The following is a 16,596-nucleotide window of genomic DNA, read 5'->3' as shown; positions in this document are numbered from 1 at the left end:
CTTAATTCCACATTAGCGTTGGACGTTTATGCAAAAGTCAACAAGAAAAGGTCCCGGAAGGCAAACGGAGCGAACACACGAGCGTCTGTGAACGCCTCGTGTCAAAAGCGCCACTTACACAGCTAGGAAAACTGTCTTGTTTATTTTTGGAGATATTTTTGTTTTATTCCAGGTAAATATGCGTTTGTTGATTTCTGACCACTTGGATGAGACTTCCGCAAATACGTCTGCTGCTTTTAACCCTAAAAAAAAAAACATCGTTTGTCCGGCTTTCCGTGCTCTTTCTTTAACATGTTGTTTACCAAATATATCATTTGAATATTATTTTTAAACTCATCGCACCAGCAGTGTTGCTACTGCTTAGCTTCATGTACTAATATTTCAGTTTGTGGTCCCAAATGATCAATTCTACAAAAAGCAACAAAGCAATATTAATATTAATACCAACAATATAGTATAGTTAGTTAGCTGCTATATATATAGCAAGTTAGCAACAAAAACACCGGTAACAAAACACTGCGAGGTAACATTAGCTCAAATGCTAACATATGTATATAGCAAGTTAGCAACGAAAACACCGGTAACAAAACACTGCAAACCAATATTTGTAAAACTTGCTAGTTTAGCTTTGATGCTAACATATCTGCTACACATTTAACGTAGCATAAATTGAGGTAATATTAGCTCAAATGCTAACATCGCTGCTGCTATGTATGTATCAAATGAGCAACGAAACCACCAGTAACAAAACAATGCCAACTAATATTTGTAAAACTTGCTAGTTTAGTTTTGATGCTAACATCTCTGCTATTCCATGTAACGTAGGGTAAATTGTGGTAACATTAGCTCAAATGCTAACATCGCTGCTGCTATATATGTATCAAATGAGCAACGAAACCACCAGTAACAAAACAATGCAAACCATATATTTGTAAAACTTGTTAGTTTAGCTTTGATGCTACATCTCGGCTATGCATGTAAGGTAGCATAATGATTACCAAAACACCGCATAAAAAAAAACAAAGAAAAAACTGCCAATAGATGAAACAGCGGGTACCATAACATCGTTGTTATGTGTCTAACATAAATTTTCATTCCAAACAATCAGCGAAGCCCTGCAACAAAGCTAGTTACAATGGCTAACGCTGGTTAGCTTAGCTTCCTGTGCTAGAACATCGAACAATCAACTCTGGGGAAAAAAAATGAAATCAATTATTTGCTGGGGAATAAATATTGCATCAGAATGGATGCTGAAATGATAAAAAAAAAAAAAGGTGAAAAAAAGAAAACTAGCTAGTTAGCTTAGCATCAGTGCACTGTTGTTGCCTTTGTGTTTTTTGGCGTTTCACAGTTTGTTTTCACTGTGGTTTACGCTGTGTGTGTATGTGTACTATGTGACCGCAGGGTGCTGTAGTGGGGTGGGGGGGGGGGTTGTTCTCTGGTTGTTGCGCTTCCCTGGCGGAGGTCACTCTCCTCCACGGCGTTGTCCTTTTTTCCTTCCAATTTTGGTGTCTGCAGGCGGCCGCTCGCACGCTTTTGTCGCCGGAGGTAATCTGCCAAGTGATCTTAATTATGGAGGTTCCGCACCCCCCCATCCCCTCCACCTCGGTAAACCGCAACCCCCCCCACCATCCCCCCCCATCCCCAGTCCCCATTTCCTCGCCTTGCTTTTTTTTTATACGTTGCACACAATTTTAATCAAACGCTGTCGCTATTTGGTAATGCGGGTAAAGACAGACGCCAGGACCTCCGCCAGGAAAATAAATAATAAAAAATGTCATCCTATTTTACTTAGCTTTTTTTTTTTTTTTTTTTTTTTTTTTTTTTACATTTTTAACTTAATTTTGGAACTTTAGGATGGTCAATTTGTAAAAAGAAAGTGTAACTGCAATCCCACTTGTGTCGCTGCTTTCAATATATTTCATTAAAAATAGGAAATAAGAAAAAAATTGTAATGTTAATCTATTAACAATATAGCGTCTGGAGGTCTAAACGACGAAAAAGAAAATAAATAAATCAAATAATGTCAGTCAAAGGGCAGAAATCTTTTAATAAAGTTTTTCTTTAAAAAAAAAAAAAAAGTCTTAGATTTTCTAAATTGAATTTTCCTTTTTTTTTTTGAAAAAAAAATGCTTGATGCTTAAACTTGCCGTTTAAAGGTCTTAAAAAGACACTTTGTTGTAAATAGAAACGTCAAAGGCAATATTTCATCTTGTTGCTTGCAAGATGAGGTCCATTCATGTGGATTGTGGGACAAAATGCTGCTAAACATGATTCAATTTTATATTTCACTCTCTTCTCTCTCTCTCTCTCTCTCTTCATACATATATATATATATATATATATATATATATATATAGAAAACAGAAATTTTTATCCGAAATATTTATAGAAAGTGTGATGATGTCATGTCAAGGCCACACAAGTGGTCATATTTAATGAAGGAGAGGCTGGAGTTTGTGCGCTTGCACATGTGTGTGTGTGTGTGTGTGTGTGTGTATGTGAGAACATAAGGGCGAAAGGGGGGCGGGGCGTGTCTTGTCCAAGATGGGCTCCATTACACAGAAAGAGGCGAGGCATTGACGAGATGATCCGATGAGGATTAGACTCACAATCCTGATGGACACTGAAAAGGTGACCACAGTGCGTGTGTGCGTGTCTGGGTGCAGTGTGTATTTCTCCTCTCATTAACCCCCCCCTCTCCCACCCTTCCAAAAGAGCCATTTCCGGGTCATACCGAGGTTAAACATGAAGGCAGCCCACCCCCTTAAAAAAACAAAAAACAAAAAACATCTATAATATATATAGCATTAACTGAAATGCTAACGTCACTGCTCTGTATGTAGCATCTGTTAGCAAAGTTCATGAGACGAAATCTAAACTTTACTTGGAAAAAAAATAGCAAATTTAACACTTGTACAGTGTTGAGCTTAGCATAAGATCAAATGCTAACCTCGCTGACGTGGATGTAGCACAAGTTAGCATTTTTTTTTTTTTTTACTAGATGAAATCTCCCGAAAAGGCAAACAGAACATCTCAAGTGACTGTAGCATTAGCTTGAAGGCTAATGTATCGGCTTTGTGGCTATCACTAGTTAGCATAGCAGCCTGTTTCTTAGTAGAATCTTTCGAAGTCGCTACACACAGCAGGCTAACTGCCGCGCCAGCATGACGGCCATATTGGCAGGGGAAACTTTCACGTTAAAGCGAATGCACGGACATTGAAAATAAGTTGATATTTTGTTTTCGGTTGTCTCGGCATCCACAAAAATGACGTTTGACGACTTTGCCCCTCCTAGCTTAGCGCCGCCGTAGGCATGCAGCTCAAAGGGGAGTGTTGTGTCTTTACGTCTATGTTGCTTGTCCATATTGAGGTTCTAATGCTGCATTCGAGAATGGTCGGAAGTCGGATATATCCCAGTTGGTTTTTCACAGTTCCGACCTGAAAGCATTCGAGGTGAAAGTAAACAACCAAAATGGCGCATATTTGGTTCTTATACTGATTTTTGACCTCCAGCAAAAACTTACATTCTCGCAATTTTGATTCATTTATTGTTTTTATCTTATTTAATAAGCATCTGATACAGTTTAGTAGTTGCACTGTATAATTTCAAGCAGGGAGATAGCGGCATATTGTCACGTATGTTGTGTTATGAGAAGTTATGTTTAATATTCATGAATGAAGAAAGCTATCTCGTTTTATACTCGAGTAAATTGTGTTTTACCACTCATGGTCTTTGTTTCCAAAGAGGAAACCATTTTAGAGTGACGTCACATTGTAGTCCGTCGGTGAAGTTGGGGTCCTTTTTTTCCGACTTCGTTCCCGTACACACTTCCTGGTTTGAACTCGGAAAAATCCCACTTCCGAACATCCTCGAATGCAGCATAAATTAAGAGCTTTAAAAAAAAAAAAAAAAAAAAATCAACAAAACAAAACGTGAATGAATTTAGCATTATCTCAAATGCTAACAGCTCTGCTATGCACGTTATGCTAGTAGGAGAGCCACATTGTGAACCAATGGATATGCTAAATGGTCACTGCTAGTTAGCTTAGCCTAGCTTAAGATTTAAGTTTTGTTTTGTTTTTCCCTCGACAATTGTTGTTATTGTTGTAGATTTGGTCCAAGGTAGCGCTTACCTTTTAGCTTAGCATCGCCGCTAGTGGTCCAAATGGGAATTTCTTGTGACATTTTGTGTGATAGGATGGGCCACCGCCACTGGGGTTAAACGGTGTGACTGGCATTTGGGGAAGTCTTTGGGGGGCGGGATTGTGTGTGTGCGTGTGCTTATATTATTAAAGGTTGCCTGGGTGCTGAAGTGCGACAAAGCAGATGGCCTTTACATAAAACATGCTAAGAAGATGATTAGCATCCTCCTCCTCCTTTTTCCTTCTTCGCTAACAGTAAAAGTAGCACACGTTGTTTCTATAACGACGCCACACAAGTCTTTTTTTTTTTTTTTTTTTAAACTAAATCCTTTACAGTCATAACATCAAACAAGTGGGAATTTAACACAAATACTCAGGGAACCAATTTTTAATTTGAACCATTGTCAAACGTGAGCACATCCGAGCTCGCTTCAAATGACGCTTTTTACGTCTTTTTAAAAACTTATGTCATTTAATGAAAATTTTATATATATATAAAGTCATAATATTTGGCCTAAATGTGTAAGCATGAAGTCATATTACAAGAAAAATACGAATAAATTTGATAATTAATTATTTAAGCTAATTTTATTTGTTATTAATTATCATGAAATTTTGTCAAAAACAATTACAATTTAATGGCATAAAGTATGAATGTTTTACTAATTTGATTAGAATAAAATATTATTTTACTAGGAAACAAGGTATTTTATAATGAAGTGTATATATATGGTGCCATATAAAATTTTTCTAATAGCAATTTTGGAATATCACTTAAAACATAAAAAATAATAACATAATATCACCTGAATAAACACACAATTTTATTATTTATATTCCAATTTAAAATGAAATTAAGCTAACTTCTAGATTTTTTTTTTATGAATAAGTTATCATATCTTACTGAAAACAATTTAGTTTGCCAAAATGAAGTCTCAATAATTTCCCCAAAAGAAAGCGATATTTATGAGTAAAAAGTCTTATTTTACTAGGAGATAAATTATTGTTCACTAGTCAAAAATGGCACTTTTTATGCAAAATATATAATGTTACCATATGAAAAAAAACATGGTAACTAATATAGTTTCCCATTAAAATGAAAATGTTATGAGGACAACCTCATAATATTCAGAAAAAAATAAAAATAAAAAAAAAACTAGCCTGAATATTTCCTGCTGGACTGTACATGACAACACTTGTTTTAAAATGGGAGCGCTTGATTTGTGCACCCTGTCACACCACACTTGCAGTCTCCTGGGTGAGTATTGAGTGAGTGCGCGTGTGTCGTGCTTACTCGCCTCCTCAAGTTTTTTTTTTTTTTTTTTATCAGCAATCTGTCATGCACGAGCACGGAGCACACTCCTTGTGCACCACCCAATTACGCGTGCGCGCGCGTCTTCAAATTCTTCTTCCTCCTCCTCCTCCTCATCCTCATCTCGTCTTCCTCGTCCGCCGCCTCTCACAACAAAGCGTGTTTGTTGTTGTGTGCCGCATGCTTTTGCACTCTCACAATTAACAAGAATTCAAATGAAGTCGCTTTTTGTTTGAAGAGACTTTTTTTTTGTTTGTTTGTTTGTTATAACGTTTAAAAAGTCTGGTCCGCGTTCGTTTGTTGTCGCCACCTCCTCCGGTTCAAGCACTTCCTGTTTAGCGTTTGGGCGACTGATGAAAGTTTGGCGCACCTCTCGCTGTTAAAACGCTCTTTAATTGGGCAGAAAAAAAAAACAAAAACAACAACAACACAAACGCTTTGTCGTCGCTTTAAAGAGCAAAATAACTTCACACGTGCGACTGAAAAACAACAACAAAAACACTTTTAATTCTGCTTTTTTTTTTTTTTTTTGGTACAAAATCATCTGTACAAAACAATAAAAAGCTTTAGATCCTCCTTGACGCGCACACACTAATGCTGCAAGCAAGATGAAAAGATTCAAAAAGGAAATGTGACATTCCTCGCTGGCCTCTTCAACTTGCGATATTGTTGTGTGACGCGCACGCGCACGCGCACGCGCACGCCTACGATGCGGCGCGCGTGTGTGTGCGCGTGCGCGTGCGCGGTGGTCTTTCGCGGCGAATAAAAACGCATCAGAACCCATCTGGCGCTGGCCTCGGCGCTCCGGCCGGCTTCTTAATGACCGGCACGTATTCTCAAATGGGTCTTGGCAGATTATTTGCAGGTACTTGACTTGCATCTGTTTGCAATTTTTGCAAACGCACACGCAACCACTTGAACCCGTCCAAAAAGGAGCGAGAAGAATAGGAAGGAGAAGAGAAAGTGAGAGAGGGGAAAAAAAAAAAAAGAGAGAAAGGGGAGGCTATTTTTAATCCCGGAGATGACGACAGCTGTCACAAAGACGGTCGACACTGGTGGTCCCCACCTGGACTCAAATTAACGCACTTTGCACACAATCAGGATTTGGGATTATTTTTTACCCCCTAAAGGAAATCCTGGAAATATGTTTTAACTCACATTTCAATATTCTTAACTCATTCACTCGCCGCCATTTTCACTGAAGCAACCCGCTTCACTCCCGGCTTTTTTACTGGATTTTGACAGATTTTGCAAGGCCCACAAAATATTGTGTTCTATTGCAATAAAAATATGGAACCTACCAAAAGAAAGATTAGATTCTCTTCTTTCATCAGGAAATAAAAAGTATGTTTGCATCTGATTCCATTTTGCAGCAATTAGCATTAGAATACAGATAAGTTTCATCATTATTCACAAACCTGTTGAAAACAGTGGGGAAAAGAGCTACTTGCAACATGGCTCTGGTTGATCTCTTATACTCTGCTGCCACCCTATGGCCGTGTTTGTAATAACTACCATTGCTTTCAGCCACCTCTTCATGTTTAAAATAGAACAGATTTATACGTTTTTGGGAACAAATGAGTTAAATGGGAAACCAAAATATTTTTGCTTGCAGTTATTATGCTGTCAGAATCACAACATTAAAGTGGCGGACATTTTGAAACATAATTTTCTATATTTGATTTATTTTTGTCTCAGTTTCGGCCAAAATTGCTGACCGACTTAAATCTCATTTTTGCAAGGTGGAACGTGGCGCCACAGCGCGTTCTTGTGGCTGGAGTGCGACCGATTGATAAGCCCCTCCCCCATGATGACCTCACCGTGACATCACATCTCCATGTTTCCGTGTGCATTTTCTTCCCAGCTCCAGTGTGACTTCACCGCTTGTTATTTCGAGCATGTGGCGAGCAGCTGACCGGCTTAAACCCCTCCCCCCAGCCCCCCCCCCATTGAATAATAAGGTGGCCTATTGTCCCAGCCGGCGAGCCCACCCTGGCTGCGGTAATTGCGGAGGAGGTGGTTACAATTACATTAATGACATATTTCATCAAGTGTGTTTATGCAGCGTCAAGAAGAGGCCCAACTTTTTGTTTTCGCATTTCCACCCTGCCCCCCCCCCCCCCCAGTGAGGAAACACCCCCCCCCCCCATCCCCTCAACCCCCCCTCCCCAAAACCCGCCTGTAACGCTCTTTGTGCTGCTTTTATTAGCGACGAGGGAAAAGGGGCGGTGCCCCGAGGAGGAATTATGGCCAAAGTGTGTGCCTTGCAACTTTTTTTTTTTTTACCCTCACCCCCACCGTAACCTCCCCCACCCCACCCCACCCCACCCCCTCCCTGCTGCAAATGTTTATTTGAACAGTAAGCTCGTGATTTGAATATTTGTAATCCGTGCTTAAATTTACAGGCCAGATGAACTTTTTGGCACCGAGTGGCAACCATAAGCGGGATTTTCTCGAAAAAAAAAAAAAAAAAAAAGCTCGACAAAATTTTAAGCCATGTGCCAGCCTTATATAATTTTACACCTCGCCACCAAGGGAGGTGGGGGGGGGGCAAACAAACTGACATCCTTCTTATTTACTTTAGCCGCCGTGCTAATGCTAGCACGTGCCAGGCGTCCCGAGCAGACATCTTGTTTGGCAGGCAGGAAGGACGGAAGGAAAGAGTGAAAGATGGTGGAAAGAAATTAGGAAGAAGCATGAAGGCGGGTTGAAAAAGAAAAGGGAAAATGAAGGACAGACGGAAGTAAAAAAAAAAAAAAAAAGTGGGGAAAGGAGGGGGCACAAACAAACTGACATCCTTCTGATTTACTTTAGCCGCCGTGCTAATGCTAGACGTCCCGAGCAGACATCTTGTTTGGCAGGCAGGAAGGACGGAAGGATTGAAAGAAGGTGGAGTAAGAAACATGAAGGCGGGTTGAAAAAGAAGCGGGAAAGATGGAGGACAGAAGGAAGTTTAAAAAAAAAAAAAAAAAAGGTGGTAAGGAGAAAGTCAAGAGGAAGAAAAAGATGAGCAAAGCAGGATGCACCAAATGAAGATGGAGTGAACGAAGGAAGGATGAAATTTGTACGGTAGGAAGGAATGAGGAAGGAAACTAATGAAGATGGCATGAAGTAACGGAAAGAAGGTAGTTCCGAAGGAAATAAGCAAGGAAGCGATGGAGGACAGAAGCCACAAATTGATTCTTTCAGGTGTCGGCTTCCTCACCGTGCGTGCGTGCGTGCGCGCGCGCTAACATATTGCGAGTGTGTCGGGGTGTGTGGAGGAGGTGTGCGTGTGCGTGCGGGTGTGTGTGTGCGTGCGTGTGTGGAAAGCAGTTGGGTGAACAGATGAATGAGTCGTTGGCCTCCGTCGCGGTTGGCACTTAGCGGCGTGAAAAAGCTTCTCTTGGAGGCCATTAAAATATACATTAACAAACACACAAACACGCGCACCAACAAACAAAGTGTTCACATGTCACTGTTCAGTGTGAAAGGTTCTGACACGGAAGGGGGGTGGACCAGTTTCGCACAAAGGTGATATATATATATATATATATATATATATATATATATATATATATATATATATATATATATATATATATATATATATATTAGGGTTGTACAATATAGGAATATCATGCGACATGCGATATAGTTGCTGAATATAGCGATATCGATATTATTGCGATATTTAAGGTGTACCAAAGGAAATGATATTTTTATTATCTAATGAAAGAATTACCTTTTTTCATGCATCAAAATGAGCAAACTAAATATAATATTAGTTAATTAATTGCAATTACCTCTCGATGACATTCAACTATAGGATGGCAGTGCGAACTTTAGTTAGCGGCTGACTGGTCAAATTCAGATAAAAGCATAAAATTCCATATGGAACTTATTGCATGGCTTTATATATATATATATATATATATATATATATATATATATATATATATTAGAGCTGTCAAACAATTGCATTTTAATTAATCAGATTAATCGTTTTTTTTCCCGCCTAATTTGAAGAGCACCAATAATGTGTTCATTCTTTCTACATTTCATCTTATGAGGATGTCTTCCACATTTTTTTGATTCATTGCATGCTCTCATCCTTTTCTAAGAAATGTACTTGCATAATTTAAAATGAAAAAAAATAATCTTTACTTGCTTTTTAATTTTTATTTATTTTATTTATTTTTTAATTTAGCCTAACACAATTTTTCTTATCAAATCTGTCAACAAAGTTTAAAAGAAAAAGTTTTTTTTTTTTTTTTTTTCTCCCCCCTATTTTGCTGCAAATGAATATCGGCTTGAAATATCGGTTATCGGCCTCCTTGACTATTAATAATCTGTATCGGTATCGGCCTTGAAAAAAATATATTGCTCTATCACTGATAGATGGACGGACGGACGGATGAACGGACGGACGGATGGATGGATGGATAGATAGATAGATTTATTAGGAGCACTTGGAATGGTAAATTTGAGTGAGTCGTGTACAAAACGAGTGTATTAAAGGTACACTAACACGTGCACACAAACACGCTCACACAAGTGTGCGGCAGGAAAGACGAACGTGAAGGCATCCGACTTTAAAGCAGTCAAGTAATAAGACGAGAGCAGTCAAGTGTTGTTGATTCTACAAAAGATGCGGGGGGGGGGGGGGGGCACACACACACACATCAAAAGAGAGAACACACACATTGAGAGCACAATACGCACACGCGCAAAGTGTATAATCCAGAGCGGGCTCGTGTGTCTGGCAAGCGGCTTTTTTTCGAGCTGGTGTGTGCGTGTGTTGCCGGGATGTAATTCATTTTCCATCTCTGTTCATTAATCATTGTTAAAATTAGTGATCCATTTCTTCCACTCTGCCATCTGCACTCAGCCTCCTCACAAACATGAACGCCGGCCTCCTAATCACAAGTGACAAGGCCTCCAAATAGCTTCTTTTTTTTTTTTTTTTTTTTCCTTTCCTTCCGTCACACTCGAGCCGACCGACCGACCGACCGACCGAGCGACGGCGCCGTCCAAAAAAAGACGGCAGATGTGCTACTCGAAAAGAACTCGTTTTTAACATTAACTGGTGCGCCGGACGCCAGATCTGCTTTTTGCCAGCAGAAAAAGCCAAAAAAAAAAAAAAAAAGGATCCAATATCTTGGTTTTGTTGATTTGCATGTCGACGATCCCTCCAAAAGTTTTGTCGCGCGCATTCAAATGTGCCTCGTTGTCTTGTTGTTGTTGTTGTTGTTGTTCCTCCGCTTGACGCAAAGATCAGCTGTCAATCAAGCGCTATCTCTTAAAAGTCGTCCCGCTAACGACTTCCTCGTGGGGGGGGGGGGGGCGATTGCGCAGATGTGGTGGGCGGTCTGCACGAGGGCCACCCGCATACCACGCACGTGTACAAAGCCATCATGTTGCCTTAAGTCACAATCTAAATTGGCTCCCAGGGGCCTCCGACTACCTTGTTCACCAAAGGCGTTGTGCGCGTTTCCTGAGTACTGAGCGCATATGCTACTGTAACCTGAGACCCCCCCCCCCCACCTAAATCCACACAAATACACAAGTAGAATGGCACACAATGCTATCGGGAGTTAGCGGCTGCTGTTTTTGCAAGTGTTCATCCGTCATTACCGTCAAAATAGTTTGCTTCTACCTTTATAAAACGACACAGACACACACATTCTCGTGAAATGAGCAATTTTATAAACGGAAATAAACCTCATAAACATTTGACTTAGCCCGCCAGCTGTTAGCATTTTACCACTTTTCATTTGAAATCGCACCGAAAAGTGAATACAATTTGGTTGGATTTGATGCACTAGCATCTTGTTTTAAAAGATGCTACTGCGTCAAATCTTTTTTTTTTTAACACCCCTAATACATAGTTTACGGCAAAAATAGAAATGTTATTTTACTCTTGTCGCACTTACAAACCCTAACCCTACCTTAGAAATTTTTGAGTGCAAAACGTGTTATGGAGCTATATGTTAGCTATATGTGACTGTTAGCATGTTAGCATTTGATCAGTTTTCATATGAAGTGGCACTGATCAGTAGTGATTTTTTTTTAACTTTTTGAAATCTTGTTTGTGCTTCATAAACTCAAAGGTTTCTAAGTTTTTATATGTCAGCTCATGAAATACTAGCATGTTAGCATTTCATTGATTTAAGCGCAAAATGTCGCCCGTTTAGCACTTTATGTTGTCAAGTTGCTACCTTGCTATATGTAAGCACGCCAACTGTTAGCATGTTAGCATTTTATCGATGTAAGCTCAAAATGTCGCCTGTTGTAGCACTTGATGTTGTCAAGTTGCTACCTTGCTATTTGTAATTAGCATGTTAGCATTTTATCGATGTAAGCGCAAATTGTCGCCTGTTTTAGCGCTTGATGTTCTCAAGTTGCTACCTTGCTAATGTAAGCACGCCAACTGCTAGCATGTTTGCATTTTATCGATTTAAGCACAAAATGTCGCCCGTTTAGCACTTTATGTTCTCAAGTTGCTACCTTGCTATATGTAAGCACGCCAACTGCTAGCATGTTAGCATTTTATCGATGTAAGCGCAAAATGTCGCCTGTTGTAGCACTTGATGTTGTCAAGTTGCTACCTTGCTATTTGTAATTAGCATGTTAGCATTTTATCGATGTAAGCGCAAATTGTCGCCTGTTTTAGCGCTTTATGTTCTCAAGTTGCTAGCTTGCTATATGTAAGCACGCCAACTGCTAGCATGTTAGCATTTTATCGATTTAAGCGCAAAATGTCGCCCGTTTAGCACTTTATGTTCTCAAGTTGCTGCTTTGCTATAAAAGGCACACCAACTGTTAGCATGTTAGCATTTTATTGATTTAAGCGCAAAATGTCGCCTGTTTAGCACTTGATGTTTTCAAGTTGCTGCCTTGCTATATATGTTAGCGCACCAACTGTTAGCATTTTATCGATTTAAGCGAAAAATGTTGCCTGTTTAGCACTTTGTTCTCAACTTACTACCTTGCTATATGTAAGCACAGCAACTGTTAGCATGTTAGCATTTTCACCCTTCTCCATTTCAAATATTACCTGACGACAGGGAAAAACATCAAATCATTTCTGATCGACACACTCCCTCTCGCCGGGATGCTATGCTGCTATAAGTTAGCATACCAACCAGCGAGAGTGCTGGCATTTAGCGCTGTAGCTAGCTTGTCAGGCTTTCAAATGAGTTGACTGTAAATCTACTTTGTTTTGCAGCCTGGTGTTGGCCGTCCGTCTCCTTCCTGCCACACGGCGATCGGTGTCCATCATCAACAGGTACGATGGAAAATGTCCGGCATCACGCAAATCGATTTTATTCATTTTGTGTTTGACCTGATAAGCTGGAGACAACAATGTTGTCAATATTAGATCAGTAAGTAACACTGTTGCTTTTAAATTCCGTTTGACGGATTGTTCCGGGACGATGAAATGAGAGCTCGACTGATTTGGAATGATTTCCGTATTTGACGAGTCACAATTTTCACGTTTCATGTTGGCTTTGGAGTCGTGTGACGACGACAGCTCCGTTGATTTTCACCCTTTGTCACAGTTCTCTGCCGATCTTATTGGAGTCTTCAGAGATGATGTGTTCTATGTTTGAGCAAGAATGGTTTTGAATTCATCTTGTTAGGGTTTGACGTCATTTCCTGTGTGGGGAAGACAATCTTTCAGTGCGATAAGTCGCACACAATTACTGCCGGACCCTCGCCACTGTTGGTGTGTGTGTGTGTGTGTGTGTGTGTGTGTGGGGGTGTGTGTGTGTGTGTGTGTGTGTGTGTGTGTGTGTAATCAATCTGCTATCATCATCATCGTCAGACGGCCATTTTCTTTTTATTTGATAGATGCATAAACAATTTGTCAAACACGCGGCGAAAACGTGGCTTCCGGTAACAGACGTTGCGTAGTAATATGAATATGAACATGTAAATATGAGGCCTACCAGTTGTCGATGAGTGAATGAGTGAGTGCGAAGATGCATTGCATTGTGGGATTGTTATTGTGCTTCTTTCATTGGCTCTTTGACAGAACAAAATGTTCCGCATTGTGGTGTGATTTTTGTATCATCAAGTTTAGCTTTTGGAAATTTACCACTACTTATTATGATTATTATTGCTATTATTATTATTATTATTATTATTATTATTATTATTATTGATCAATAATGTAAAATCTAATTCACAATATACACAATAGATTTACAGCAAACAATATTTTACTTCACTGCTGTTGAAGTAAAAATATATATCTGAGCATGTAAATTAAGACAGATTTGTTATTTATTCAGAAATTTGTTTTTGATTTAATCGTTGCGAGTGCATCAAACTGAATTGAATAATTGCACTTTAAAATATATGACACCCTATATATCAAATTTTGCTTTTTATTTACGGTATGCACAGTACGCATAATTTGAAACCCGATCCTAGTTTGGAACCCCACTTATCGATATTTTTCATATTCTAATAACACAACAATTTATAAATCACAACCCAAATGTATCTCAATTATCTTAATTGTCATGACTTTTCAACACTTTTTACATCTTATTTCTGTTTAATACTCATTTTTGCAAATTTCTTTCTTCATCTTACAGTATTTTTTGCTATTGCCATTGTTCTTGTTGAAAATATGTTGCGCCTGTGGCATTTTGGAATAGTAATTCATTTTGTTCTGTGACTCATCTCATATGTCCATGCTGGAATTTTGTATGAGTCATGTTACAAATATAAATATAATACGCATGATTGTAAAGAGAGAAAGGATGGGTTCATTGGGGGGGGGGGGGGGTATTCGCAAGAGGGGTGTGCGCGGTGGGTTCAAGGCAGTTTGTGAAAATTGATCTGCGCTAAATTCCAAATCAATGCAACCCTTTTTTTTTTCTCTGGGAAACTCATGATGGATCCTTCCTCATTGCAAAGCAGACAGACCGACCTTAAAACATGTTTAAAAACGTGTTTATTCAACTAAAACAACTACAAAAGAGAAAAAGAAATAAATTAACGAAAGAAAATAAACATTTGTAGCAGACCCTGCCCACTTCCGGTCCGCTCTCCAAATATGGTCAATGTTGTGAACAGAGCCCACACAGCGACCTTTTCATTTTGAACGTTCCCAAAAATGACATCATCGGGACGCCAATCTTAGTTGGGGCATGATGCCTGGTCCATTTTCTTTCTTTTTTTTTTTTTATTTCTATGCGTCCTTAGCATCTCGGGGGTTCAGTTAGCAGTTAGCGGTTCAGCTACTCGGTGGGTATAAATAAGACGTGATTGGCATCCCGGCGGAAGTCTCTTCAACGTCTTCATCTGACAGCCTTCATTTGCGGGACGAGTGTCACACTTGGCGGGAGTTAATGATGATAATTATTAGCCTTTTTTCTTTTTTTTTTTTTAACATGGCAGGATAATTATTTAAGAGCTTTTGTGCGTGTAGTCCTAATCAGTACACGCAGATTACGGCAAAGTAGCATGGCGACAGATGACACTCGGATGCTTCCTGCTGCAGCCACGTAGCAGATAACAATGTTGCAGATTGTGTCTTCCGGAGGCTAGCGGGCACCTTTGGTAGCTAAGCTAACTGATGTGTTTTGCTGGTCCAACAACGTCATCTGCAATGTGATTGGTTCAAGAAACATTGATAGCTTGATTTAAGGGTGCCCCAACTTAGTTTTTGGTCATTTTATTTGAATTGTGTTGCGATCCAAAAATGTTGTTACGAGCGATGTTCAGATATGTAAGCGAGGTGAAAAATTATGGGCACTTAACTCATTCACACGCCACCATTTTCACTGAAGCAACCCCATTAGCTCCCGGCTGTTTGACTGTATTTTGCAAGACCCACAGAATATTGTGTTCTATTGCTTTAAAAAAAACATTTGTATCTGTTTTTGTTTTTCAGCAATTAGTATTAGAGTATAGCTAAGTTTCATCATGATTCATAAACCTGTTGAAAACACTGGGACAAAGAGCTTGTTGCAACATGGCTATGGTTGATCTCTTATACTCTGCCTCCACCTGCTGGCCGTTTTTTTTTTTTTTTTTTTTTAAATATCTACCATTGCTTTAAGTGACCTTTCATGTCAGAAGCTGCATGAAAGCCTTCTGAATGCGCTAGCATAAAAAAAAAAAATCCATAAAAAAACCCCGTAGAAATACTTTTTGGGGACCGTTGTATTATATAAAATAGAACGTTTTTATACGTTTTTGGGAGCAAATGAGAAGTACTGCAATGCCCTGACTTGTGGGCAAGGAGAGCCACAGTAGCCGATGCACTTTTGGTGAACGCCACAACCAATGGAAGACACAAATGTAAAATGTAAACGCTCACAAGGCGCATGGAGCAGAGGCTAACGTGAACGGTGTGATTGCAGCTACTTACACACAACATGCTTATGTACTGTAAACTTTATGAATACAGTTCATTTCTTGACATTTTCTTTTCTGATGTTTGAAAGGTCAGTACATTGTCTGATGTTAGCATGTTTGCACAATGGCAGACTCTAGCATGCTATCAGTCATGTTGTTTCTCGAGCATATGTAGCTAGCTTGTATGTCTCAATGCAAACGGGTGTTTTGTCTTGCTAGTCGCTACACACTAAGTTTCAAAGTTAGCACGCTAATTGCGTAGCTAGCCGAGGTGATTAGTAGGCAACGTGCGTGCTGCGTATATCCGCCATGGCCTAGCACAGGGAACGTCTTAATTACAAAACAATTTGGCCTTCGTCATCAACCACTTTGCGTTAGCAAAACAAAGAGGGAAGAGACTGGGGGCAACATTGTTAATAGACTTTTGAGGCATGCTGGGAGAAAAGACCTAAGTGACCCGCCACGTCATCTATTAGAGCCGCCGCCGCGTAGCCTGAGGATGACGCACCTCCTGAGGGGGACGGGGCAGCGGGCGGAGGGGCGGCGGGGGGTGTGTGTGCCACTTTTGCTGTAAATGAATTGACTTCCTGTTTAGAGAAGCTAACTAGAAAGCGAGTGAGGGAACTTGTTATCCAGGGTCCGCTGGCCTACATTCCTGACTAATTGTATAATTGCTAAAGCTCTCCAAATGAGCAAAGCCCACCCGCCAAAAGCCCCCCCCCCCAGTCTCCTCGATCCCCCTTCACCCCTCCCTCCCCCTTCCCAAACCTCCAAAGCCC

The 16,596-nt window shown here is 39.9% G+C and overlaps 1 protein-coding gene across 3 annotated transcripts in view; it reads left to right on the top strand.

Moving 5' to 3' along the window:
- znf536 (zinc finger protein 536) overlaps nucleotides 1-16,596 on the top strand; it is a 288,563-nt gene that overhangs the window by 58,614 nt on the left and 213,353 nt on the right. For all 3 annotated transcript variants that reach the window (XM_077520264.1, XM_077520263.1, XM_077520262.1), the window contains one exon: nucleotides 12,669-12,728. The gene's annotated coding sequence lies outside the window, so the exon portion shown is untranslated. The remainder of the gene's footprint in view (nucleotides 1-12,668; nucleotides 12,729-16,596) is intronic.

Source organism: Festucalex cinctus, chromosome 4 (assembly GCF_051991245.1).
Source record: "Festucalex cinctus isolate MCC-2025b chromosome 4, RoL_Fcin_1.0, whole genome shotgun sequence".
Taxonomy (NCBI): domain Eukaryota; kingdom Metazoa; phylum Chordata; class Actinopteri; order Syngnathiformes; family Syngnathidae; genus Festucalex; species Festucalex cinctus.
The sequence above is the reverse complement of the archived record's forward strand: the minus strand, read 5'-3'. Positions and strand labels throughout refer to the sequence as shown.